Below are 25,623 nucleotides of genomic sequence, written 5' to 3'. Positions count from 1 at the left end.
TTTATAATGTCCTTGTCTTCTCTCTTGTGTTGTTAGTTTAATAACTCTACCTGTTGTGTTAACGCTCAGTGTTTGCTACTGTGTCTCCTCAATCTCAGAGTCTTTGATTATTCCCTGTCTGGAGTTGTTTTTGTTTTCTTGGTTTTTGTCAGTCATCTGTCCTGTCCTGTCCTGTCCGGTCCTGTCCTGTCCTGTCCTGTCCTGTCCTGTCCGGTCCTGTCCTGTTCTGTCCTGTCCTGTCCGGTCCTGTCTCTGTTCTGTCCTGTCCTGTCCAGCTGGCTGTGGACTGGCTTCACCTCAATACTATCAGAGCTCCGGTCATTATCTCTCTCAGTGTCTTCACCTCTCTGGTCACCCCGTCATCTGGGGCTGGACTCAGTCTCCTCTCAGACTGACTACTGTCTGGACTGTGTTCACTTCTCTCATCTAGTCTAACAGTTTTTTAAATAAAGCTGTTGACACTCACCGTGTTTTTGAGTCCTCTCTTCAGATCCCTGACACGTCATCAGCTTGAGTTCAGTTTATGAGAACAGCTTCTAACTCTCCATTAACACACAAGTATGAAGAAAACAACACACATATAAAGAACTGTTTTGTTTGTCCTAAAGCTTATTGTTAGTCGGGTATTAAACTCAATCACACACCGTTTAAACCAGTCTTAAGTTGCTGAAGAATATCTGTAACAACAAACACATTGCATTGGTCAAAATGAATGATGTTTCTTTTATTCCTAAAATCATTAAGTAAAGATCATGTTCCATGAAGACATTTGGTAAACTTACATTTTGATTTAGTAATATTCATAGCAAAACAACTTAATATGGATAACTTTAAAGGTGATTTTTTTTAACCAGTGAATCTTGTTTTTAGAGTCTGAGGGTCATTTAGGTGTTTTTTTAATTCCAGGTGTGTTTTCATGCATCTTCACCCGAAAGAGATGATTGATTTGGTCACACCACCAATTAAAGTCCAGACTTTCAGTGAAGTGTCTCCGTGATGTTTGTTATCTGTAGGTTTCTCTCATCTTCTATGATCATGGAGCTCAACTCAAGTGACCATCAGGTTCTTGGTCATCAGTCCAGACAAGGCCTTTCTCCATTAATTTGCTCAGTTTGTCCAGAAGATCAGTTGTAGGAGAAGTCCTGTTTGTTACAGTAAACGTCTTTCATTAAGAGAGACTACGTGCTTCTATGAATCTTCAAAGCTGCAGATTTTGTTTTGTACAATTCTCCAGATCTGTGTCTCTGATACAATGCAGTCTCTGTGGTCTACTGGACACTTTCTTGTACTTCATGGCTAGGTTCTGCTCTGACATACACTGTTAACTGTGGACCTTTTCAGAAGCATGTCAAGTCAAGGTGTAGAAACATTTCAAGATGATCAGTGGAAACAAAATGAACCTCTACATAGTACACATAGTAATGTCTTTCTACTTTAAGACATTGACAAGAATGTAGTGGAGGAAAAGTATGATATTTGTCTTTTGTAAAGTTAATGTTATAAGTTTCCAGAAAATAAAACAAAAAGTACAAATTAAAAAAACTCATGTAAATGTACTTTGTTGCTGTCTAACTCTGCCCCTAATACGTCTCCCTGCACATTGACTAAGATCTTTTTGCCTGATGTTTCACAACTATATCATATAAATTAATCCGCTCTGGAAGTCTTTGATTCAATGTGTTTGTGTTGTTTAGATCCTCTCATCATCAGCTGCAGTATCTCTCCAGCTGTATCAGTGCAGTCACTGTGACTCTGACTCACAGCTTTTTGTACGACTTTATCACTGTGTGAACACCCAGCTACCACTGATATAGTGTACACTCTGACAGTAATAATCTCCTGACATCTTCAGTCTGGACTCCTCTGATGGTCAGGAGAGAAATCACTGTCAGACCCACTTCCACTGAATCTAGATGGAGTTCCTGACTGGAGGCTGTTAACTCTATATATCAGGAGTTTAGAGCTTTCCAGGTTTCTGTAAGTACCAGTGTAACTCATTACCATTATTAACTCTGCTGCTGGTTTTACAGTTTATTGTGACGTCTTGTCCTCGAGTTGTTGTTATTAATGATGGACTCTGAGTTACAGTGATCTGTCCTCTACACTCTGAAAGAGAAAACAAAAATAACATTTTAAATATTTGATGTACATTTCACATTTCAAAGAATGAATAATAATCATCAACTTTTATCACACAAACCTTGTCTTGAGTCTTGTGTGATGATGAAGATTGTGTTGTGTTCTGCTCTCAGTCATGAAGTGTTAAACTAACAGCACTATAAACACTCTCAGAGCACTGAAGCATGTCTGATGATGTAAATAAGTGGGCGGTGCTTAGCTTGATCTCTGCTAATTAAGTAACTGATAAATCAGTATAAATGAGATTAGTTTGTTATTTTAATTGCAATATTTGTTTAAAAAAAGAAGAAAAAAGATTTTTTAGAGAATTTAGAATGCTATGATATTTTGATTTTTTCCAACATTATCATCAACAACAGAAACAACATTTAAATATTTATGGTTTTTCAATGTTTGAATAAACAAACAATATTGATTCAAAGATTCAACGTTAATTCTTACACTGAAACAATTACATTTTGATACTGGAAAATCATTTTATGTGGCCTTTTGTCCATTACTATAAAGATCAACTTATAGAATCAAATTATAGATCAACAAAGTAATTTTTCAAGTAATTTCTTTTATATTTTACACTGTGAATGGGACAATAATTACATTTACAGCACACGATTCTGCCCCGAGCTGATGTTTCTGTTAATAGACACTACATTTATTAGCAAAAATTTATTAATTTGTGTATTTGCATAATGCTGGACTTGATTTAGAACCTTTCTTTTTATCATTTCATGCAGGTTTTCTTACAATGTTACATCCCCTATCATTGTATTCTTCTGCTTTATACTGTTCAGTGCTTTGATGCAACCTGTGATGTTAAAAGCGCTATATAATAAAAATGATTGATTGATAAACTCGTAACGCCTGTGAAAGAGCAACAGTTGACACGAATGTGAAAGAAACAGTGAAGACATGACTGAGAAAGCTTGTGTAACGTTTCAATTAGAGTACATTTAGATCTGGACAGATCTCATGGAGAGATGGGAAAGGTCGACTTCTTGAGACTGACTCTGAGAACAATCTTACTCTTTCTTTATATGAAGTGCTGCTGGGTCTTATGTCACTGCAGGAGTGTGTATGGTGGGTTCTTAAAGCAGTTTCATATTCTTGACAGGGTATTAAAGGGGTGTTTCTTTGTTTCACAGCTTTGTTTTGTTTTACCTTCTTCAACTCGCAGTATATGTGTATTATTATAGCAATGTATGTATGTGCTATATATTGTAAAGTGTGGAGAGCCAACGACAGACACAGTGGGTGGCGTCAGGCTTTTTTATTAATAGAAATATACAAAACAAAGTGTCCACGGGGAAAAGTGCCCACAATAAACAGGGGAACTGGTGTCCTCGCCATGCTGCAGGGGAAGAGCAGGTCGGGTAGTGTTCCAGGGGAAGGGTCCAGGTAAGGGGTGGAGGCCGGCGGCGCGCACGCGCCCCTCTCTGGTCCGGGCGCAAGGGCAGCAGCTTCTTTTCCCGCGGCTTCTCCAACACATTTCCCGGTCGTCAGTCAGACAGTGCCGCGGTGGTTTAGGCTGATCAAGCAACGCGCTACTTTCTGTGGGGAGTAAAAGAAGAGCGGGTTAGTGTCGTGTTCATGGAGGCGCAAATGCTCCTCACAGCGTGCCACGTGGCTTTCTTCTGTCCGCTTGCTGATTGGGGGCAGCTGGGACCGATCAGCCTGTGACAAGCAGGTGCACATGTTCCTCGCTGCTGGGGACGCTACTGCCAGTGTCTGCAGTTGGTGTCAACAACCAGGGGACCGGTGGTCACAAGGTCGTGGAGACTTGGCCTCGATCCCTTCCATATTTTAAAGAGGTTGACATAGTACAGCTGGTCAGGTCTTTTACGGGTCGAGCGGGTGCAGTCTGTATGTGACTGGGCCGATTCTTTCCAATTACCGTGTAGGGTCCCTGCCAGTTTGCTAAGAACTTGCACGCAGTCAGAGAAACGAGGACCATGGGACCTTGTCACCAGGCTGGAATTCCTGTGGTTGGGCTGCCCAGTTGTAGTGCCGCTTTGGGCCTGCTGAGCCTTGCACAGGTGGTCCTGGACTAACAGTTACGGCGCGCCTATCCGCTTCCCTCATCTCCTTGACATGCTCTCTACGACGGATGCGATGGGCTGTCGGGCCGCCCGCTCACCCTAACCTAGCTTCGGGGTTTCCTTGCTCGTGGTGGACGGCGCGGCCAGCCAGCCAGCCAGCCAGCCAGCGCGGCAGGGGGTGCCGGATCTTCTCCATTGGAATCGGCTCGTCGTGAGCAGAGAGTGGAACCGCTGGCCTGTTGACTGGTCGCGTGGCGTGCCCTCCGGTGCCTGTCGCTCTGGACCACCCCTGGGAAAAGCGGCGCACTTGCTCCTCCAGACTCTGATGGTGGGCCTCCACTGCTTGAGCTCCATGGTGGTAGCTGGGTTCACCTCATCCCTGACAGCTTGTGCTGTGTGGCGGGAGGCTCTTAGGGGCTTGATCGGCTGCGACCTGCTCCGCCTGACCCGCCGCTAGCGCTCAGGCGGGAGATATTCAGTTGTACTGGCCCAGGTGGAAATGCTGGGCTGCGGCGATGGTGAAAAACTGAGCCAGGAGAATCTCTTGGGGTACTTCTGGTTTAGCTCTCCGCGCCTCGCTGGAAGAGGGAGAAATACACGCTGCGCGCCGCCAGTTAACAGGGAGCCGTATCCATTACTCACTCCTCTGGGTGCCAACCTTATTGCGTTGTCTCGAACATTAGCAGGAATGCCTCGGGATGGAAGTCATGTGTGGACATTTTTGGTAACAGTGGTAGCAGAAGCAGGCTCTGGGGTCAGGCAGCGGAATGCCCGTTTCGCCCTGTCGAGTGTGAATGCTCGGCAACGATTTGTTGCACAGCCGGTGCTGACCTCGGTGAGCCATTGTAGCAGTTCTTCCATGGCAGAGTGTTATGCCAGCGGTAAACTAAAGGAAACAGAAAAAAACAAGGGGGTGAAAGATGAGATCCACTTGCCGGTGTTTCTTCACCTCTTGCCACATTCTCCACCAGTGTGACAGGGTGAAGAAACACACAGAGGAGGCTCAAATCAAAACCTCGGAGGGTGGAGTTGTTAACAAAGAAAATTTTGCACTTTGCATGTCTTTATAGTCACTTTTGTTCAGTTTAATGCATCCATACACAAAGAAAAGTAGATTCATTTTTATTTAATAAATCACGTGTTGAGTTTGCACTTGTTCTCAGTTCTCATTACCAAACCAGTTCCAGACAACTAGCCAAAAAATGATTTATGTGTGTGTGTGTATATATATATATATATATATGTATATATATATATATATATATATATATATATATATATATATATATCTATATCTATCAATGCCAGCAGCAGTGATTCTGGTCTGGAACACTTTCTTGGACACAGCAGCAGAGAGGACATGTGTGAAGGACAGACTTGAAAGCTGCCAGTCATAACCTCACATAGCACTGGTCCTGTAATGGGCAACAATTGACATGAATGTGAGTGGAACCTATTAACGACAAGCTGAGTGTGTCATCATTACATTTCAGTGTGATATTGTCTCAGTTTATTGATTTTTATCTGTACTTCCTTCCGACGGCTGCAGACTACTCTCTTTCTCTCTTTCTGTCTTTCTTTTATTCCTTTACTCTTTCTTTTTTCCAGGAAGCTGACAATTACACTGACCGTACATAAGAGCAGAGATATGTGCCATATCATCTCCATAAACTTTTTGCACAGTGGCTTCTCACAACACTGACACATACATCAAAACAAATTGTGATGAAGTCCAAAACAAATGCCCACTGATATTAACACAAATATCAGAATTCAAGAGAATTTAGTAATTTCTTGAGCTCTGAAATAGGATTTGTGCTGTAAGGGTTTTAACAAATTAGGTTTAATGAGAGTTTAACAAGTCAAAAGTAGGTGCCTTTCTGACTTTCTTTGTAAGAGGCCAGCATCGTCACATTTATTGACTGAAGTGTTTTCAAAAGACAACTTCAAAAAGCCTGCCAGGAGTTACACAGTTTTTTTGCTAATGAACCAAATAATGTCGAATCCATTTCAGAGCCTTTTTTTCTATTTGTATTTCATACACTTCTCAGAAATAAAGTGCAAAGCTAATCACTGGGCGGTACCTTTAAAAAATACATGTACCCATTAGGCCAAAAAATGGACCAACTGGTACAAATATGTCCCCTTTTAAAAATCTACCCGCCCAGTGTTCTTTACTATTTAAGTGTATATTTGCACTAAAGGTATATTATACAGTATTATCATAATTCCTATGTTCCTGTTTCATCTAATCTTAGATATATCACATTAACCCTCTGTCCACTAAAAGACACACCAATCATCTGCAAATGTGCAGACTTTTATTCAAATATATTTACTATATGTATGAGTTAAAAATTACATTTCTTTATATGATTCAATGAATTTATAAAACCACAAGCTGGTTTTTAGGCAGCACGAACTCCTTTTACTGGAAATAACTAAAATCTATTACATCTAAACATTAATAAATATGAATTATATGTACAATTTGATGTACTAGTGCCTCAGTCTGTTCCTCTTATTTACACAATGCCCCATTTCTCCTTTTCTCTACTCTCTATCTGATTTCTAGCTCTAGTTTCTGCTGGTGCTGTGTGTTTCCAGCTCCTCTGAGATCCAGGCCTCGGACTGAAGATGACCAGGAAGGCAGTTCTCTGCACTTCCTGTGTCACTTCTGCTCTCCTATACAAACAGTCGAAAGCATTGATCCAGACTGATCCCAACGGCACAAATCCAGCCGTGACTGCTGTGATTCAGAAAGTGTGTCCTGGTCTTACCTGTTCAGTTAACCAGGGTAGCTCTCAATGTCCTCCTAAACTGGGCAGGTCTGATGCCGATGCTGCAGAGACACCAGCGAATCAGCTGGCGGCACTCCTGTTACACACAACACAGCCTTCAGCAACACAAGCACACGCTACCTGGATCTGGACGTGATGTCCGTCTTGCCTGCAGACAGCTCTCTACTAGGGAAGGTCAGCCTGCTTTTGGAGGTGACCCTCGCATTATCCTCTGAAGGAAACAGCTGCTGGGAGTGCTGTAGAGCGTCACCGACCGACAAACCCGTGGCGGTCCCTGCGTGATATGGTGCTGCCCTAAACCACTCAGGAGGGCGTATTCAAAGTGCCTGGGAGCACAACAAGACCTGGCGTCCGATCAAATCTTCCACTTTGGTGTTCTAAAACACATGACTGCAGTGAGATCGGGAACCTGCAAATTGTTGGTAGGCCGAGTCTTGCAGCAGATCTCCACAGCCGAAGTCCAGCAAGCGATGCCATTGGGATTTCAGTGGAGATCAGAAGTTCTCAAGTTTGACGTCCGGTGCAGGACTCCGGCTCTCGCAGTGTTTCAGGCGCCGTGATCAGCTGCAGCAGGACCTTTTGGCCAAAGTTCCTCAGACATCCGTTCTCTGCAGAAACTCTGGAGATCTGGCAAAGAGCAGGGCGCTCAGGATCATGGTGTAAGCGTCTCGCGATGGTCGGGCTCCTCAAGCAGCTGCAGGACGTTTGGGCAGGCAGGGCAGATTGACCAGGTCATCAAAGCCACCCCCTCCGTGACAGCCCAGACCTGACCTTCCTGCAGACAAGATCCATGCATCAGAGCTGAATGCGAATTCTAGCAGATTCCGCAACCTTCAACTCACCACGTTCAAGCGTCTCAGGCGCCCATACTTTGCAAGCGTGTGATGGCAACCTGTGAACAGATAAACCACAGGAAATCACGCATTCACAATGTGGCCATTTCACAAAAGCTGTTTTGAATGAAGCAGAGGGAAGAAGCGTCTTTACTAGCCGTCTGCTGGACCTGCGTAGTCCCAGCATGCAGACAGATCCTCGGCCCAGCAATGGGCCCTTGGCATACGACACAAAACTGCACAGAAATGCTTATAAACAGAACATTTTCTAATTAATAACCGAGTCGCGGCATCTTTGATAATCCTGACCTCTGCGGGGTGTTTGGCGCTGGTCTGTGTTGGGTGGACGGCCCCCTTCATCCTCCCGACCGCGCTCTGCGCTTCCTCTTCCTGTGAGGCTGATCTGTAGACACAAGAACAGCTAGGTCAGAAGGCAGAGGTGCGATGTATCCCTGTAACTCTTGCTCAGGGGCTGCTCTGGTCACGATCTACCCCGACCTCGTCTCCTCCTCCTGGTGGCCCGTCTGAGAGAATACCAGCGCTCCTGGATCTGGAAGTGACCCGGACTGAATATTGCACACTTTATTCACGCCATACTGTTTATTAACAGTCAATAAATAAAACATATCAAAACATTAATCAAAAATACACAGTTTATATCACGTGGAACAAGATACACATCCCTTAACCCAAATATAACAGGATAGTCAAGCTGTCAAACTAATGCACATACCAATAATAAATATCCTAAAATAATCAATTAAAAAACAAACTAGTCATTTCGATCAGTGGAGCCAAGTGTGATCTCCTCCAAACTCCTCAAATAAGAAAATAGGGAGAAAGAAAGAAAATTAATAGAATAAAATGAAATACAATAACAATGCAAGACACAAGTGCAGAAATAAGTTTAGTTATAGAACAAATAACAGTTTAAAACTCTTCTCAAGAAAATCCACTGATCTCATCTGAAATAAAAATCTTCTTCTAGGAATCTTCCTCAGAGTGACTTCGAAGCAACAAGATCTGATCAGAAAATATAAATGTCTCTTGTCTCACAACCAACAGATAGCGATAGGTTCAGTGTTTATATATTCAGTCAGAACTCATGAAAACTTTTAGCGTCAGCTATAACAACCTAAGGCCTTCGAATCAAGCGTGCTTACGTCAGTTCCATCGTAGCGTGCATAATCAGCACGAGTTGAATATTTATGCAATTATTCATTTTATTTTAAATATAATGTTATATAATTGTTTAGCTAAACACTTTAATTATTTAACAATTTAAAACAGCTTTAAATGAATATTAAGTTAGTTTAATTTGCAAGATTCCCTTCTAACAGTTCAATAGCAGCGGCTGATATTAAATTACTTACATTGGCTAACACTTTTTCATGATTTTTGTTCTGTTGCGTCAAAGAAAAAAAGTTTTAAATAAGTTTTGTTTATGCATGACTACAATGCGTTTTTAAGCGACAGTCAATGATTCAGTTAGACACTCATGGAAACAGACACCTGATGAATCAGTCTTTTGAACAGATCAATTGAATGTATGATTAGATTGCTTTATTTCAATTGTAAAATACTATTTCAGATTTGAGTAATTTTAATATATATATATATATATATATAGGCCATCATAAAATATGCTACTGTATTTACCACTGCAAAGAAAATGCTGCTATTTGGATTTGTTGTCATGTTTCCAGGCAAAATATAGAATAATTCTTAAATTAGGATTTTCTAGACAGCAGATTTACGACAGAGTTTTAATAAAATTTCTCACTTATTTTTGACCTTTTCTTAAATGAAGCAATAATTTTAGCTTCTAGATATTTTCTGGAAACAAGACAAAAAATGCAGAAGTAAGAAAAGCATATTTTATAGTACAGCAAAAACAAAATTGGTCATAAAATTGAAAAACAGAATAGGTAAGGACTAAAAGTCAGCTATCTTGTCTACTGACCATCTGTTAAAGAAATGACATAAGTGTATTATTATTTGATCTATTGTAAGATATTTTGTCTGTAAATACTATAGTGAAATTTGCTAATATGATTAAACCAGTGTGCATTAAAAATAAATAAAAATAAAGTGAGCCATTAAAACACAATGGAGCTCAATTTTAAGTGCTATTCATTTTAATTGAGTTCGTAATGCATTGTTGGAAGTGCTTTTGAATGAATATGGGAGCTGGCCATTTATCACAGTATTTGCCATAAATAACATATATGGACATTTGCATTTCATAATAAATCAGTCTATGTAAATGTGCCTGCAGATTCCTCAGAAACTCAATTTGTTGTAATGACTTATGGATGTAACTTCGAAATAATTCTATTAAAACACATCAGGTATCTACATAGCCTATAGGATCATAAAAACAGGCCATTTCTAAATCATTAACATTACATTTTAAAATGACCAGTATCAAGTCATTAACATGAACCTATAACTACGCATATATTCTTTATTCTCCATTTATGAACAGGATACTCTAAGCTGTTTTGATCTCATTATTTTATACTTGGTCTTTTATACTTACGAGGAATGAAGTGTTTTGTTGATCTTTCTCGCTGTTAAATGAATGGCTCTATAGACTAATAAAAAGAATTAGAACGTGTGGCGCGAGCGTTCTTTGAGGCGGCTTATGTCGTCACCAGTAGATGTTTGAAAGAATGTGAAGATTAAACTTGTGCTGCTTCAGTCTCGCCGGTATCATCTGATCTGCTGGGTAGTCCACGATAAACATGTTTTTATGTTGCTTTATTGACTTCATTTGCATGGAGTCATCTTAGTATAACAGTGTTTCACGTGAACTGAATTAGGCAAATCCCATTTTATTAGTGTTGTAGATATCCCGCTGTAGAGCAGAAGACATAGCATACATTAATTACTGCTGTTTGGCTGAATAAGTTCAAATGTAATATAGGTTGTGATAAAATACATCTAGAAGTGAATGGAGACACAAATTAGGGCTCAGATTCTTTCCATTAACATTAAACAGTAAATGCGCAAAAGTGTTTTGAGGTCATTATTTAAGAAAAATATTTGAAAAGGTATTGCAGCATAAAAAGCAAACTTCAGAATTATGTATTACTAACAGTATATATATATTTCATGAGAAACTAGGTAAAGGATTTCTTGACGAGAGGTAAAGAGGTTGTATAATACAGTTAGTTATGTAGAATACAGGTGAGTTTGTAGAATAAAGGTAAGTGTTATAGAGAATGCAGTTGGGTCCTGTGGAATACACAGGTAATGTTTGTTGAATAAACGTTAGTGTTGTACAGTACCAGTGAAGTCTTATAGAGTACAGATAAGTTCTTTAGCATATGTAACAGGTAGTATAAAATAGTATTTGGGGGCTTACATTCACTTTAAATGGTATGGGTCTAAATGGATAAGTTTGCCATAGTGACGGTTCTGTTCAAATGGAAATATATTTGGTTTGGTTCGATATATTTCATTGCATTCAATGGTTTATGTATCACGGTGGCTCTTTAGAGTGTGTGTGGCGTCAGGAAAATAGTGTAGGTGCCAGTTTGATTGGGCAGCGATTGCCAAGTAGAAAGCATCCATTTTCTGAGACGTTTGATTGGAGTGTGGTAATATGCAACTGCGAGGAGTATCATGAGAACTTCCTCATCGACTCAGAACCTGCTGAGGAAGTGTTGCTATACTCCCACTGCTTTTACAGGTATTACTGTGATATATGTGTAAACTCATCATTGTGTGTTTTATAATGCATGCCAGAGTAACGAACCGGTGTTGGTAGTTGAAAAAGAGTGTGATATTAGCAGTAGTGCTGCTTGCGAGTGTGGAGGCATGCATGGCTGGCAGTGTGCAGCACATGGATGCAGGTGATTTCCTTCTCACAATCTGGTAGGATGCACATGTTTTATGTTACATTCAGTTATACGTTTGATAATCGTTGTGAGTTGTATGAGTTATACAGTTATTACTTTAAATTACTTTTATTTTTTCTGATTACAAACAATTACAAATGTATGGAAGAGGTTTTGTCTGTTTCAACACAGTATATCCATACAGTGGATTTGCTTTCATGATTGATTTGTGTGAAATATAATGTGATTGTGTACAATCACAATTAAAAGTTTTCAACAAGAAGACATGTCATCAACTATAGTGGTTATTTCCCTACTTTTTTCCAGAGGCGTTACACATTACTGGGTAAGGTTTGTTGAGTAAAAGGTAAGTGTTGCCAGAGGAATACAGCTAAGGTTTAGGTAAAACAGGTGAGTGTTTGCAGAGTACAAAGTACAGTTTGTTGACCAAAAGTAAGTGTTTATAATTTAAATGCGATCTGTTGATTAAAAGGTAGAGATCCTGTAGGAATGCAGGTAAGGTTTATTGACTAAAGGTAGAGTCCTGTAAGAATAAAGGTAGGTTTGTTGATTAAAGGTAAAGTCCTGTAGAATATGGTAAGGTTTGTTATTAAGGTAAGTCCTGTAGAATAAGTTAAGGTTTGTTGAATAAAGGTAAATCCTGTAGAGCACAGGTAAGTTTTGTTGAATGAAGGTAGAAATGATTTAGAAAAAGAAATGGGTCCTGTGGGAATACACAGATGGGAATGTTATGAAGCTAAGGTAACTGTTTTTAGGAGTACAGAGTACAGTTTGTTGAGTAAAGGTAAGTCCTGCAGAATAAAGAGTGAGTCCTGCAGAATAGGTAGGTTTCTTGACTAAACGCTAAGTGTTTTTTTGAAAATTACTGGAGTAGGTCTGTTGACTAAAGGTAGAGTCCTGTAAAGTATAAGTAAGGTTTGTTGGTTAAAGGTAAGTCCTGCAGAATAAAGGTAGAGTCCTGCAGTGCAGGTAAGGTTCTTAATTAAGGTAAGTCCTCTAGAGAATACAGGTAAGGTTTGTTGAATAAAAGGTAGGTCTTGCAGAATAAAAGGTAAGGAGTTTGTTAAGACTGAGGTATTGTAGAATACAGTTGAGTTTGTTGTTGAATAAATGTAAGTGTTTTAGAGTGCATTTAAATGACTAAATGGAAATGCAGAGTGCAGGAAAGGTTTATTGACTAAAGTATATTGTTTTGAAATTCAGGTGTCACAAACACACCCCTTGAATCCGTCTCCCGTAATCACACTCATGTCTCCTGAATTCAGCCCACCTGTTCACACCACACCTGTTCCTTAATCAACTCTGCCCCATATATACACGGAAGCCCAATCGTTCCTTGGCTGGGATTGGAAGTTATTCTACAAGCTTCTGTCTAAGCTCTCCATGGCCAGTCTTCATGAGGAATACCTTCAATACAGACTTCCTGCACTTGGTATTCATGTTGTGTTTACTTTGTTTTGAGCTGATGTTACGCTCAGCGTTACGCCCTCCTAGTTTAATTAAACAGTTCAGAGTGTTCTCTGTCTGCCTGCCTCATCTCTCCTCAGAAACCAGTGACAAAATCCCAGCCCGAAAAGCGAGGAAATGGGAGAGCGCTAACCTTGGAACCCACCAGCTCGCGAATCCACTGCGAGTTCACACCCAGCTATCCACGCGGCTTTTCCCGACCCTGCAGCTTCACGCGTGTCCCGCCGGCTCAAACCGTCACCACTCCGGTGAGAAACTTATAGCAGCTTTGTGCTCCAATGTTCCTCTGTATTTGGGTACAGTTTACCAATTCGCCTCCGAAAGCAGCAAAGTGACCTTCATCATACGCTTTCTATTACAAGAATGGCGCTGCAGTGGGCGGAAGCCCTCCATTCAGCCGAAACCCATTAAATCAACTCGGCTCACTGACTTCTTGGCTCATTAAAAGGAGGTATTTGGACATTACTTCACGTCTGTACGCAGTGAACTGTTTTACCTCGGCGAGCAGGCGAGGATTCACGACTCGCCATCGTTCCGAACTCTGAAAGCGACGGCTGAAGTGGCTGGAATGAGCGGCTACTCTCCATAATCCGCCCGAGGATTACAGCCAGCAGCAGCCAACAAATGGCGATTTATGTGATACTGTGGGACTGAAACCTTCATTAACTAAAGCATTCGTATTTCTCAACATCTAGTGCCTGTAGTGGTCCCTTCCACCCTTCAGAACTACCTGCCTCACCATCACAAAATGTCCAGCAGACCACATGATCGGACACTATCATCTCACTCCCTCGAGCTTGTGCCCACCGACTTGCTGCCAACCTGTGCGGTACTGTGGTGACGAATCACCGCCTTAACACCTGTCTGTCAGGCCCCTCGCCGGCCCGGTGAAGGTCTGATTAGCTTCACTCCTCAAGTAACCAATCTACCACATATATCTGGTCAATTGATCCATGCCAACACGCCTCTTCCAGTTTTATATCCTGCGTGGACTCAGCGCTGCCGGGAAGCAATCTCCTCCAAGACCCTCCGCAGATACCAGATCCCCTCTCGCTCTGGCCTATACATCAGCACCATCAGAGACCCGGCTGGGCAGATGCGCGTGCCTACCCGCACCACAAGCTCACCCACTCCAGATCGGTCTGCTTCATTTGGGAGGAACTCCAACTCCTCGTCTGGAGGATGCAGCGGTGGATGTGGTGCTCGGAGACCCTGGCTGGAGCAACACCAGCTGACATCAAATGGAATCGATGAAATCCTAAAATGGAGTGCTTCCTGTTTCCAACACTGTTTGAGAAATCTACCCCTGCCTCTCTAATTCTTCTTCCATGCCTGTAGGATCACTTCAGTGGAAGGTCAGACAAAGACACGACACCCCAATTCCCGAACCTTCCAGGATTTCAGGATGTGTTCAGCAAGTCAGTGACCATCACGCTGCTCCACACCCCGACCATGGGATTGCCATCGACCTGCTGCCAGGTGCCAAGATTCCCTAAGGTCGTATACCTTATCGGTTTTCGAGGCGATGGAGGAGTGCGTGGAGGCCCGCTCCAGCAGGTTTCATTAGCCCATCTGCCTCTGGCCGCATCCAGCTTTTCTGAAGTGGCGAAGAAAGGCGGTGGTCTCCGACTACATCGACTGCAGACCTCAATTCCCAAACCGTAAAGTGCGCCTATCCACTTCCTCATCCTGCACGCTTTGAAAACCTTCTTGGGGCCGTCTTCCACGAAACTCGACCTTTTCTCCCGCAAACGCTGTCCCGGCGGAGCAGAACTCGGCGTATGGAGCGGCAAGACTCACCATGTCAGCCTAGCCTGGAGGAATGGCGCACTGGCTGGAAGGATCCCAGATTTGCCGAGGTTATCCACGGATCACAGAACCTGCAATACACTCCAATAGCGCCTGAACCCCCGACAAGCCCGTTGGGTCCTTATTCTTCCACCCGTTAATTTCTGTCTCCTACCGGCCTGGCTCAAAACGCGGCTGAAAACCCGGCGCACTCTCACGTATCAACAACCTGATCAGGTACCCGACTCACCGAACCCGTGCTTCCTCCTCACGTGTTGCAGCTCCTATGGTGTGGGAACTGGAGACCAGATCCGTGCGCCAGCGAGAGCCTGCTCCGCCCGGAGTCGGAGGGCCGATCAGCTATGTTCCATCTCGCCCTGCTTCTCGCCCTCCTGGACTCCCGCACACACGCATCTCCGAACAGGAGGGCATCCTGGCGGGTGCAGACCCTCTCCATTCTCTCCCCCAGAGTTCTGGTGGCATGGGATGGCCTGAGCGTTCTGTGGTGTCTCGCTCCTGCCCAGTCTGTGCTGTGACCTCCACCTCGTCAGCTCCCGGAGTGGCTCAACCTCCCCACCCGGCTGGCCCTGGTCCCATTGGTATTGACCGCCACCCGACCTGCCTCCCTCTAGCCAGTGTGCTGTATTAATAATAGTGAGCCGTTTTTCTAAGATGTGTACAAATTTGTATCTTTACACCAGTGTCCCCACAGCTCTGGGCACCCTGCCTCTGGCCCCTCTTCAACCATGTCTTCCAGAAGCCCGGACTACCCAAAAGACAGCCGGACCGAGCCATAATTCACCTCACGGGTATGGCGAAATTTCTTCCGTCTACTGGGGCGGCGGTGGCTCCACCTCAGGTACCATCCCCAGGCCAACGGCCAGGCGAGCATAGGTCAGGGCGCCCGCTGCCCTGCGCCTGCCGCAGAACCAGAACAGCTGGAACCAGTACCTGCCCTGGGCCGGATATGCCGAACTCATCCCATGCAGACCACCACCGGGTCCACCCCATTCCAGTGCGTGCTGGGCCACCAACCTCCTGTTCCCCTGGTCGGGTAGGCCCTCTTGATTCCGACGGTGGACTACTGGTTCGGGAAGCGAGAGGGTATGGGACTCAGCCCATGTCCAACTCCAACAGGCGATGCAGCGCCATCAACGCAAGCGAGATGTCGGCGGTCACCTGCACCCATCTGGCCGGAGGGGTGGTCTGACTCTCACCGGGACGTCATGCCGTACTGCCCTGTAAAGCTGAGTCCCGGTACGCCGAATTACTTTTCCCGTGGTCCGACCGTCACTCCATATCACCTACCCGGCTCCCAACTACCCCACCAATGCGCATCTCACCTTCCTTGCATGTTTCAGTCTGAAAATACACTAATCCTGTTTTCCTCCTCCACGAACCGGAATAATCCTGCGCGAGTATTCATGTTGTGTTACTTTGTTTGAGCTGATGTTATTGGCTCGTTCGCCTCTAAGTTTAATTAAAACAGTTCAAAGTGTTCTCCTGTCTGCCTATCATCTCCTCAAACCGTGACACCAGGTACATTTGTTGATTAAAGGTAAATCACCAGAATACAGGCAGGTTGTTAGCAAAATAATGCACCAGAATACAGGTATAGTTTGTTGAGGTGAAAGGTAATTGTTTTAAGACTAAAGTAAGGTGTGGTGAGTAAAGGTAAGTCTGTAGAATGCAGAATGAGGTTTGTTAACTAAGGTAGAGTACTGCAGAATAAAATTTTGGTTGTGACTAAAGGTAGATCCTGTTGAATACACATATATGAGGTTGGTGAATGAAAGGTAGAGTGGTTAAGAAAACAGGTAAGTCTATAAAATACACGTACAGTTTGTTGACTAAGAGTAGAGTCTATATGAAGTACAGGTGAGGTTTGTTAAGATACAGATAAGTGTTTTAGAGTACAGATTAGGTCTGTTGAGTAAAGGTAAAGTGTTGTACAGTGCAGTTAAATCCTGTAGAATATACAGGTAGGTAAAGGTTGTTGACTAAAAGTAGAGTGCAGAATACAGGTAAAGGTTTGTTGAATAAAGGTAGAGTGTTTTAGAGTACAGGTACAGTCTGTTGACTAAAAGGTAAAGTCCTGTAGAATACAGGTAAGGTTTGTTGAATGAAGGTGGATATATGAAATATGGGTGAGGTTGTTGACTAAAGTAAGTCCTGCAGAATACCAGGTAAGGTTTGTTGAATAAAGGTAGAGAGTGTTGTAGAGTACAGGTGTGTTTGTTGAGCACAAGTAAGTGTTTTTAGAAGGCAGGTAAGGTTCTGCTTAAATTGAGTAAAATCCTGCTAGGAGAGTACCTTCCATGATAAATAGTAACATGCCGAAAAAATTATGTTTAATGTGTCTAAAGCAGTCTAAAGAGATAAAGACAGGAGATAAAACACTAAAGTAAATGCATGTAAACACAAGCGTAAATGTATCTTTATACACTATAATGACAAAAGAAGTGTTGGGTCTCCCCTTCCAATAAACAGGTTGAACTACTTTAATTTATTATCAATTTTATTATTAAGTTTATTATTAAGTATGTATTTATTATAATATCCATAGTGCAAATCGTGTGTTAAATAATGCAGATGTTCCTGAGGTGTGGATACAAATTTTGGACAGGACTCTAACATGACAATGCCTCTTTGTATAAGACTAGTTTATATAAGTGATTGATTGAGTCAGTGTGGGAATCTAAATGAACATTACCAGTGTAAGACAAGTCTGATATAACCTTAACTTAATAAGTAAATAGAGCATAATCCCCTAGTGTGTCAAATAATGCTGCTAGTTATTTTAAGCCACAAGAACAATGTCAGGCTGTAGCCCAAGGATGATGATACACAGGGCAATTGAAAGAGGTAACAGATCTTTATCTGGATCAATTTTAGATCAGTCGTGGGCTCCATGTATCATCAATCCCTGCGAGCCTCATTGATTCAGGACAGGGTCCAGCTCCGTCTACAGCCGATCACGGTCATATCAGTATCATTTTCCCTTAATGAAGCCAACAACTCCACGTAAACAATGTAAAAATATTTTGGAATAAGAGTGATTTTTTTCACAAAACACAAGTCTTCAGTGTTGTTTTCACATGATTTATTCTGATTGAACTTTAGTATCTGTATCCCAAGTATTTGTAAACAAAACAATGTTTAAAAATCCACATTATATTATTTTACTTTTTGAAGTCTAATCTAAAGTGAAACAATGAGGTCAATGTAATTGCAGTCTCATAGTTATGTTAGGCATAGCCTACATTTCACTCTTTGGTCTGCTATGTTATGCCAAATAATGTCATATCATTTCAAAGCTGCTGTTTTTATCTATTTGTATTTCATACACTCAGAAATAAAGGTACAAAGCTTTGCACAGGTACCTTTTTAAAAAATACTACTTTTGTACCTATTAGGTGCGTCACACATGTGGACTCTCTTTTGTTGTTGTTTTTGTCTTCTCCCATGTATTCCAGTGTGACCTACTTTCTATTAATTGTCTAATTGTCTTCAGCTGTGTCTTGTTGAATTTAGTCAGTTCCTGTGTATTTAAGTTCAGTTTGTTTCTGTTGTTTAGTAAATCATTAATCATTATGGTCTTTTTGTTCTGTATAGCATAGCTATATTGCTATTTTGTTCATTTGTAGAGTTAAAACTGTTTCAGTTTATTTTTCTCATTGAGTGCTCCTTCTGTAAACCACACCGTTAGCTGATCAGTCTACTTCAAGATAGTTGAGCGTGGACAAACTTAACCCATTAACAGCTGTATTTAGCTTTCTACTTCAGACCAATGGCTTACCTTAATAACTGAGTTGCACTGCAATCCAGAAATGCATTTTGATTCTTTGTATGATATTTTTTAAATTCAGTTTTGACTGCAATACAGTGGACCAATGGATCATTTTTAAGATGTTGATTAAAATGTTATTTTTTTTCTGCCACTAAAGCCACAAGAGCATTTTTACAATCAGTAGTGATCGACATAGAAATGTCAATGAAGTTAGAAAAGAGAGCAGGATTCAGAGTCTGTGGAAAATCTGTTAGTAAATGGGTGTGGAAGCTCATTCAGCTGTTCAGAAGTCTATAGCAGGGCTGGAGTGATTTTCCATCAGGCCTGCAGTAGAATATGAATCTGATTGTGAAATATGAATCTGTATTTTGAGATCCCCTGAGCGCTCCTAGGGATCCTGAGGATTTGTAGCTTGTTCTCTTTGACAAATACAGTTAATTTCAGTAATGTTTTTTTTTGCATAATGTGTGATAAATGTTTAATCATGCAAAAAAACACAGTACTTTTTCATTGGATATCTTATTGATTCTTATTACACAGTGGTTTATACTGACACATGAATTCAGCATCATACAAGTAAAGCATGTTCTTCATATTGCTTTAAAAGGTCACATGTAAATGTGGCAGGTGGTGATAGAGACTGAGTGGCAGGAAAGACCAAACTACTGGCCAGTATGAAGGACTAACACTCAAATCTCTCATCTGACTTCACATACACAGTGGGTATTTCACTCAAGAATTAAAACAGGCAAATACAGATTCAGTACCACCAATTAAGAGTCAGAGGAATTGGGTTTATAAAACACTTTATTAATAAAATCTTGAGTCAAAACAGGACATAAAATGGTCTTGAGGTTGTTTGAGTACCACAAGACTTACTTCCTAAAAGTCAAGTGTAAATCAAAGAATGGAGCTTACCAAAATAAGGAGGGTTGAGCCACACCACTTGCTGTTAACTCACTGCACTTCACTGTGTACACACACACACACACACACAGACAGAGGAGATAGTCACTGCACAGTGTGGGGAAGATACCACCTAAAGAAATTTTCTTACTGCCAGTGAAGGCCCTGTCACGACAAAGAGGGAATGCAGGTCAGTAACTTAATTAAATTAAATTAAATTACCAACACAACCAATCAGAAGATGGAGTACAAAACAAACAAATAAACACAAGTCAGTTCAAATAAACAGATCAAAACTGAAAACAAATGGAAAAAGGAAAATCAATTCAACTTCAAAGATGAAGATACACAGAAAACCAAAAAAATCGAAACAGGACAGCACTGCAACCGTTGATGAAGCAAAAAAGGTGACTGCTGTGCAGTTTATGGACCGTCATAACAGACCGAGAAGAATTTGGGTTTCAACCACTTTAATCGATGAATCTTCAAAGTCAGTACAGGCAACAAAACTGTTGGTGGCGCAGTGTCACAATTTACCACAGCTTCTCCAGCGTTTAGATGCTTCTACCAAACACCACGCGGGTGGCCCAGCAGCCAAAGGAGCATTCGAACCAAGACCAGTACTTAAATCAGGTCTCAGCTCGCGTGCTCCAGTTTAGTTCGGAAATGGCCAGGCAGCGTGCAGCGCGCTCGCGGTTCGTCAGGCGACACACCTCCAAACAAGCGCATATGTTCACGTTTTTTATAACGCGGTATGACTCAACAATAATGCAATACACAATAAGATCTGCCAGCTCCTCCTGCGCAAGGTCCTTTTTAACCACTTGGGCGTAAGCTTTCAACTGCAGTGTATTGTGCCGCTTTCTCTTGTGACTCCAAATGGACAATAATAATAATTTTAAATAACTATGCCTCCGCGTCTGCGTTTTCAATTTCAGATTTACTTGGATTTGTCCTGTGTATATCAACAGTAAACAGAGAGCTGTGTCTGGGTGAAAAACAAGCAATTGTAAGCTAAGAGAAGAAAAATCAATCAAAAGCGTTGCACACACTTTTTGTAACATTTTCAGCAATGTCTAAAGAAGAAAAGAAAGCCACTGGTGTGCTAAATAACAGACATCAGACAGTGGACCAAGGAAACCTTTGCAGTTGATGACCAAACATTGAGCTGTCAGAAAGACCCCAAAACAACTGTGGAGATCGCTGGCAACCTCAGGGCAAGTGAAGGTTCACAATCTACTGTAACTTATCCAACTTGATGAATAAGGACTGAGCTGGGAAGTATATAAAGTACAGAGGATTAGCCTCAAACATCTAGGACAAAGGTTTTATGGACTGATGAGACAAAGATTAATCTTTACCAAAGTGGAAAGGCTAGAGTTTGGAGAAAGCGAGATCTGCTCAAGTGATCCCAAACATACATACTCATCTGTAAAAACACAGTGAAGGTAATAGTAGACCTTCTTTCTGGTACAGAAGCTCATTAATCTTTATTGATGATGTAACACATGATTGCAGCAGTAAAATGAACTTTACACAGAAACGGTTTTCTGCTAGTTTAAAGAAAGACACAGCAAACTTGTGGGAGATCAGCCAACATGCAGCAAATGACAGCTCCGACACACACTGCCAAAAAAATAAAGGACTCCCTTTTTGGTGAAAAAAAATAAAATAACCAAAATGAACATTCATATATTTCAGTGCAGTCTAATAACATTTTTAGAGATTTTTTTTTGTGAGATTATACCTGGATATATATACATAAACATGAATCAATCATTTCAATCAATCATTTTTATTTATGTGCTTTTAACAACACAGGTTGCATCAAACACTGTACAGTATGTGAAGCAGATGTATAATGGCAGGAGTGACCAATTTCTTACTAAATGCAGAGCGGTCTCTGTAGTCAATTCAATGATAGTCACTAGAAGTTGAGTGTCCACAACCAAGCAGAAGCCAGAGCTGACAGCGGCAAGGAAACAAAACCCCCATCCACGCTACAGAATAGAGAAAAAAAACCTTAGGAGAAACCAGACTCAGTTGGGGTCAGACAGCATTAAACGTGACAACACCATAGAAACAGGACTGCAGTCAAATTTTTGAACGATTTTGGTCTCAGGAAATATTTCATTTAGTTTTTCATATTTCAGATTCATAGTCAGATTATACTACAAACACTTTGATACAGTAAGGGTGGGAGTCAGAGTTAGGGTAGGTGTACATGGCCAGTACACAGCACTGAATATAACAAGCGCTACTGGTGCTCGTTGACTCAGGCGACACTGAAATAAGTTTAGGATGAAAGGTCCTTTAGTTCTAATCCATGAAAAGCTGAAAGATGCCAGATCAAAAACCCAGCTAGAGCAGCATGTTGTGATTTTGTGTTTTTTTCTACGTCATATTCACTTTGTTCATATACCTCAGAGTTTGGGAGTAGATTCAGATAGCACCTCAAAAATAACGACATTTTCTCTAAGATTGTTTAAATAACACGCAACCATAAACCTACTTCTTAAAATGAATAAAATAATCAATTATTATACATTTTTATACCATGTAGTCTTTTAAATAAGATATTATCATTAATATATAATAAATAAATAAATACAGCCCTAGATGAGAGCTGTAAAAAAACTAACAAAATCAAAGACCCACAAATCAATTACAGAACACTTCTGTAATAATACATAACAATTGTATTAGTAATGCCAAATTCAATGCAGAGAATTATTAAAGTGTCTAATTTCAGAGCACAGTTTGTTTAACTTTGCCACAAGTTGAAGAATTATCTTCCCAGCATCCCTCATAAATCATCAGCTGCAGTATCTCTCCAGCTGTATCCAGTACAGTCTGTGACTCTGACCTCACAGCTTTTGTCAAACTGCATCACTGTGTGAACACTATAACTACCACTGATATAAGTGTTCACTCTGACAGTAATAATCTCCTGTATCTTCCAGTCAAGACTCCACTGATGGTCAGAGAAATCACTTCCATAGCTTGATCCTTCCACTGAATCTAGATGGGTTCTGAATAAAACTTCTTATGCCATAAATGAGGAGTTTAGGAGCTTCTCCAGGTTTCTGCACGATACCAGACACACAGTTGCAGCCAGAAATGTTTGTGTTTGTGGTTTTACAGCTGATTGTAACAGATTTCTCCTTGTTGATGGATTTTATTTTGGATTCTGAGTCACTGTCACTTGTCTGAGTCTCTGAAAAGACATTCCAGTGGTTATTGCACTGTTTCATAAGATGTGTGTAATGATATTTAGTGCAGTATTTAGTCAAATATTTACCTGAATACAGAGAGTCAAGTCCAGATGAGGATGAGGATGTTATTCCTTGTAGTAGTTGAGTCTTGTGTGTGATGATAGAAGATTGTGTTGTGTTCTGCTCTCAGTCATGAAGTATTAAATCACCTTTTTCTCAAACACTCTCAGGCACTGAAGCATGTCTGATGATGTAAAGAAGTGGAAGTAGGTTTAGCTTGAGCTGCTATGTCTGCTAATTAAGTAACTGATAAATCAATATAAATGATTATAGTTTGTTATATTAATTTACGTATATGTTTAAAAAGAAGAGAAAGAAATTATTTTTAAATTTGAATGCTACAATATTTAGATTTTTCCAACATTATCATTAGCATAACAACATTAAAATATTTATGGTTTTCAATGTTGAATAAACAGACAATATTGATTTAAAGATTCAGCATTAATTCTTACTGAAACAATGACATTTTGATACAATCATTTTTGGTGGCCTTTTTGTCATTACTATAAAGATCAGCTTATAGAGTCAATTATGAATTAACAAGTAATTTTCAAGTATTTATTTATTTTTACTGTGAATGGGACAATAAAGCCATCCTACCTAACCCTATCCAATACATTTTGATTAATTCCTCTTTTAATGAAATTTAAAAGGAGGAAAAAAAAATTGTCAAGGTTTGAACCAGGAGTCACTGCATAAAACCCAACACACACATCTCCTAGAAACACTACTGTGCCCGTCCTTCAGCTCTGAATCCAGATCAGCCATAAACAGTCATGTATAGTATAGGTTACTGCAGCCACAACATACTTCATATGAGATGACGTATCATATCCAGTTGATTCATGCACTAACTTTTGACTGCTCAGCAAGTGCCTTGATGCTGTCCGTCTCTGTGCTGTTAGGCGCTGGTGGGTGTTGAGTGCCTTTTCTTTCCAGCAAGCTACAGCCACGGCTTTCCAACTAGCAGCCTTCGGGTGAAAACTTCTCAGTTTAGCTCCAGGTCCGACGTCTCAGACTCCACCTTTTGAACAAAGAGATATGGTACATTTTAGTCAAGTGCTTCTTAACCAGAATCCCACTCAAAATTGTTCATTCCAAAATAGTTTTGCTTCACGTCAGATTTTTCTACTAAATGTTTTTGCTTTTGACAATTATTTGTACGACAAAGAAGTCTTGTATTTCGCCTTAATCAAAAATACTATAAAGACATGATTTCTATTTTCCTCTGAAACTTTTTGTTCCAGTCAATTTTCACATTTTAATGCTTTAGAAAACATTATTTCATGCCTATTTTTGTTTAGAAATACCTGAAGGCAAATACATATCTATAAATATCTATACTTCCGACAGCTGCAGACTCTCTCTCTTTTCTCTTTCTGTCCTTCTTTATTCCTTTCTTTACTCTTTCTTTCTTCAGGGAAGCTGACTGAATTAAACTGACCGTACTTAAAGAGCGAGAGATATATTGCCATATCATTTTCTCCATAAACTTTTGCACAGTGACTTCCTCACAACACTGACACATGCATCAAAACCAGAATTGTGATGAAGTCCAAAACAATTGCCTGATATTAACACAAAAATATCAGAATTCAGAGGAATTTAGTCATTTCTTGAGTTCTGGAATGGGATTCTTGCTGTAAAGGGTTTTAACAAGTGGGTTTAATGAGAGTTTAACAAGTCAAAGGTAAGGTTACCCTTCTGACTTTCTTTGTGAGGCCAGCATCGTCACATTTATTGACTGAAGTGTTTCAAAAGAAACTTCAAAACTTCAGGAGTTACACAGTTTACTGCTAAATGAGCAAATAATGTCAGATCATTTCAAACCTTTTTCTATTTGTATTTCATACATACTCAGAAATAAAGTACAAAAGCTGTCACTGGACGGGTACCTTTTTAAAAATACACTTTTGTACCCATTAGGCTCAAAAATGGACCCTTTAGGTACAAATATGTCCCTTTAAAAATCTACCGCCCCAGTGACAGCTTTTGTACCTTTATTTCTAAGAGTGTATTTGCACTAAAAGGTATAATATACAGTATTATCATAATTCACTGTGTTCATGTTTTATCCTAATCCTTAGAAATAGCAGAATGTATCACTTAAAGTGTAACATAACAAATAAATACACACATTAACCTCTGTCCACTAAAAGACACACTGCAATCATCTGCAAATGTACAGGCTTTATTCAAATATATTTACACTAAATGTATAATTGAAATTACATTTCTTTATATGATTCAATTAATTTATAAAACCACAAGCTGGTTTTAGACAGCACAGACTCCTTTTTCAAACCAACTAAAAATCTATTACATCTAAACATTAATAAATATGAATTATATGTACAATTTAGTGTCTAGTGCCTCGGTCTGTTCCTCTTATTTACACAATGTCCCATTTCTCCCTTTTTCTACTCTCTATCTGATCTCTGGTTTCTGCTGGTGCTGTGTGTTCAGCTCCTCCAGGATCTACACAGAGCCCTCTCACGGACTGAAGATGACCAGGAAGCAGTTCTCTGCACTTCCTGTGTCACTTCTGCTCTCCCTATACAAACAGTCGAAAGCATTGATCTAGACTGATCCCAACGACACAATCCAGCCGTGACTGCTGTGATTCAGAAAGTGTGTGTCACTGGTCTTACACCTGTTCAGTTTAACCAGGGTGGCTCTCAATGTCCTCTAAACTGGGCCGGTCTGATGCCGATGCACG

General features: G+C 40.7%; 2 pseudogenes; both read right to left on the bottom strand.

Annotated features, from left to right (window-relative positions):
• Positions 1-25,623, bottom strand: part of LOC122332334 — a 249,997-nt pseudogene that overhangs the window by 191,441 nt on the left and 32,933 nt on the right.
• Positions 1-25,623, bottom strand: part of LOC122332338 — a 190,245-nt pseudogene that overhangs the window by 146,629 nt on the left and 17,993 nt on the right.

The sequence above is a fragment of the Puntigrus tetrazona genome, unplaced genomic scaffold (genome assembly GCF_018831695.1).
Source record: "Puntigrus tetrazona isolate hp1 unplaced genomic scaffold, ASM1883169v1 S000000009, whole genome shotgun sequence".
NCBI classification, from domain to species: Eukaryota; Metazoa; Chordata; class Actinopteri; order Cypriniformes; family Cyprinidae; genus Puntigrus; species Puntigrus tetrazona.
Note: the sequence above shows the minus strand (reverse complement) of the source record. Positions and strands in the feature narration are given on the sequence as shown.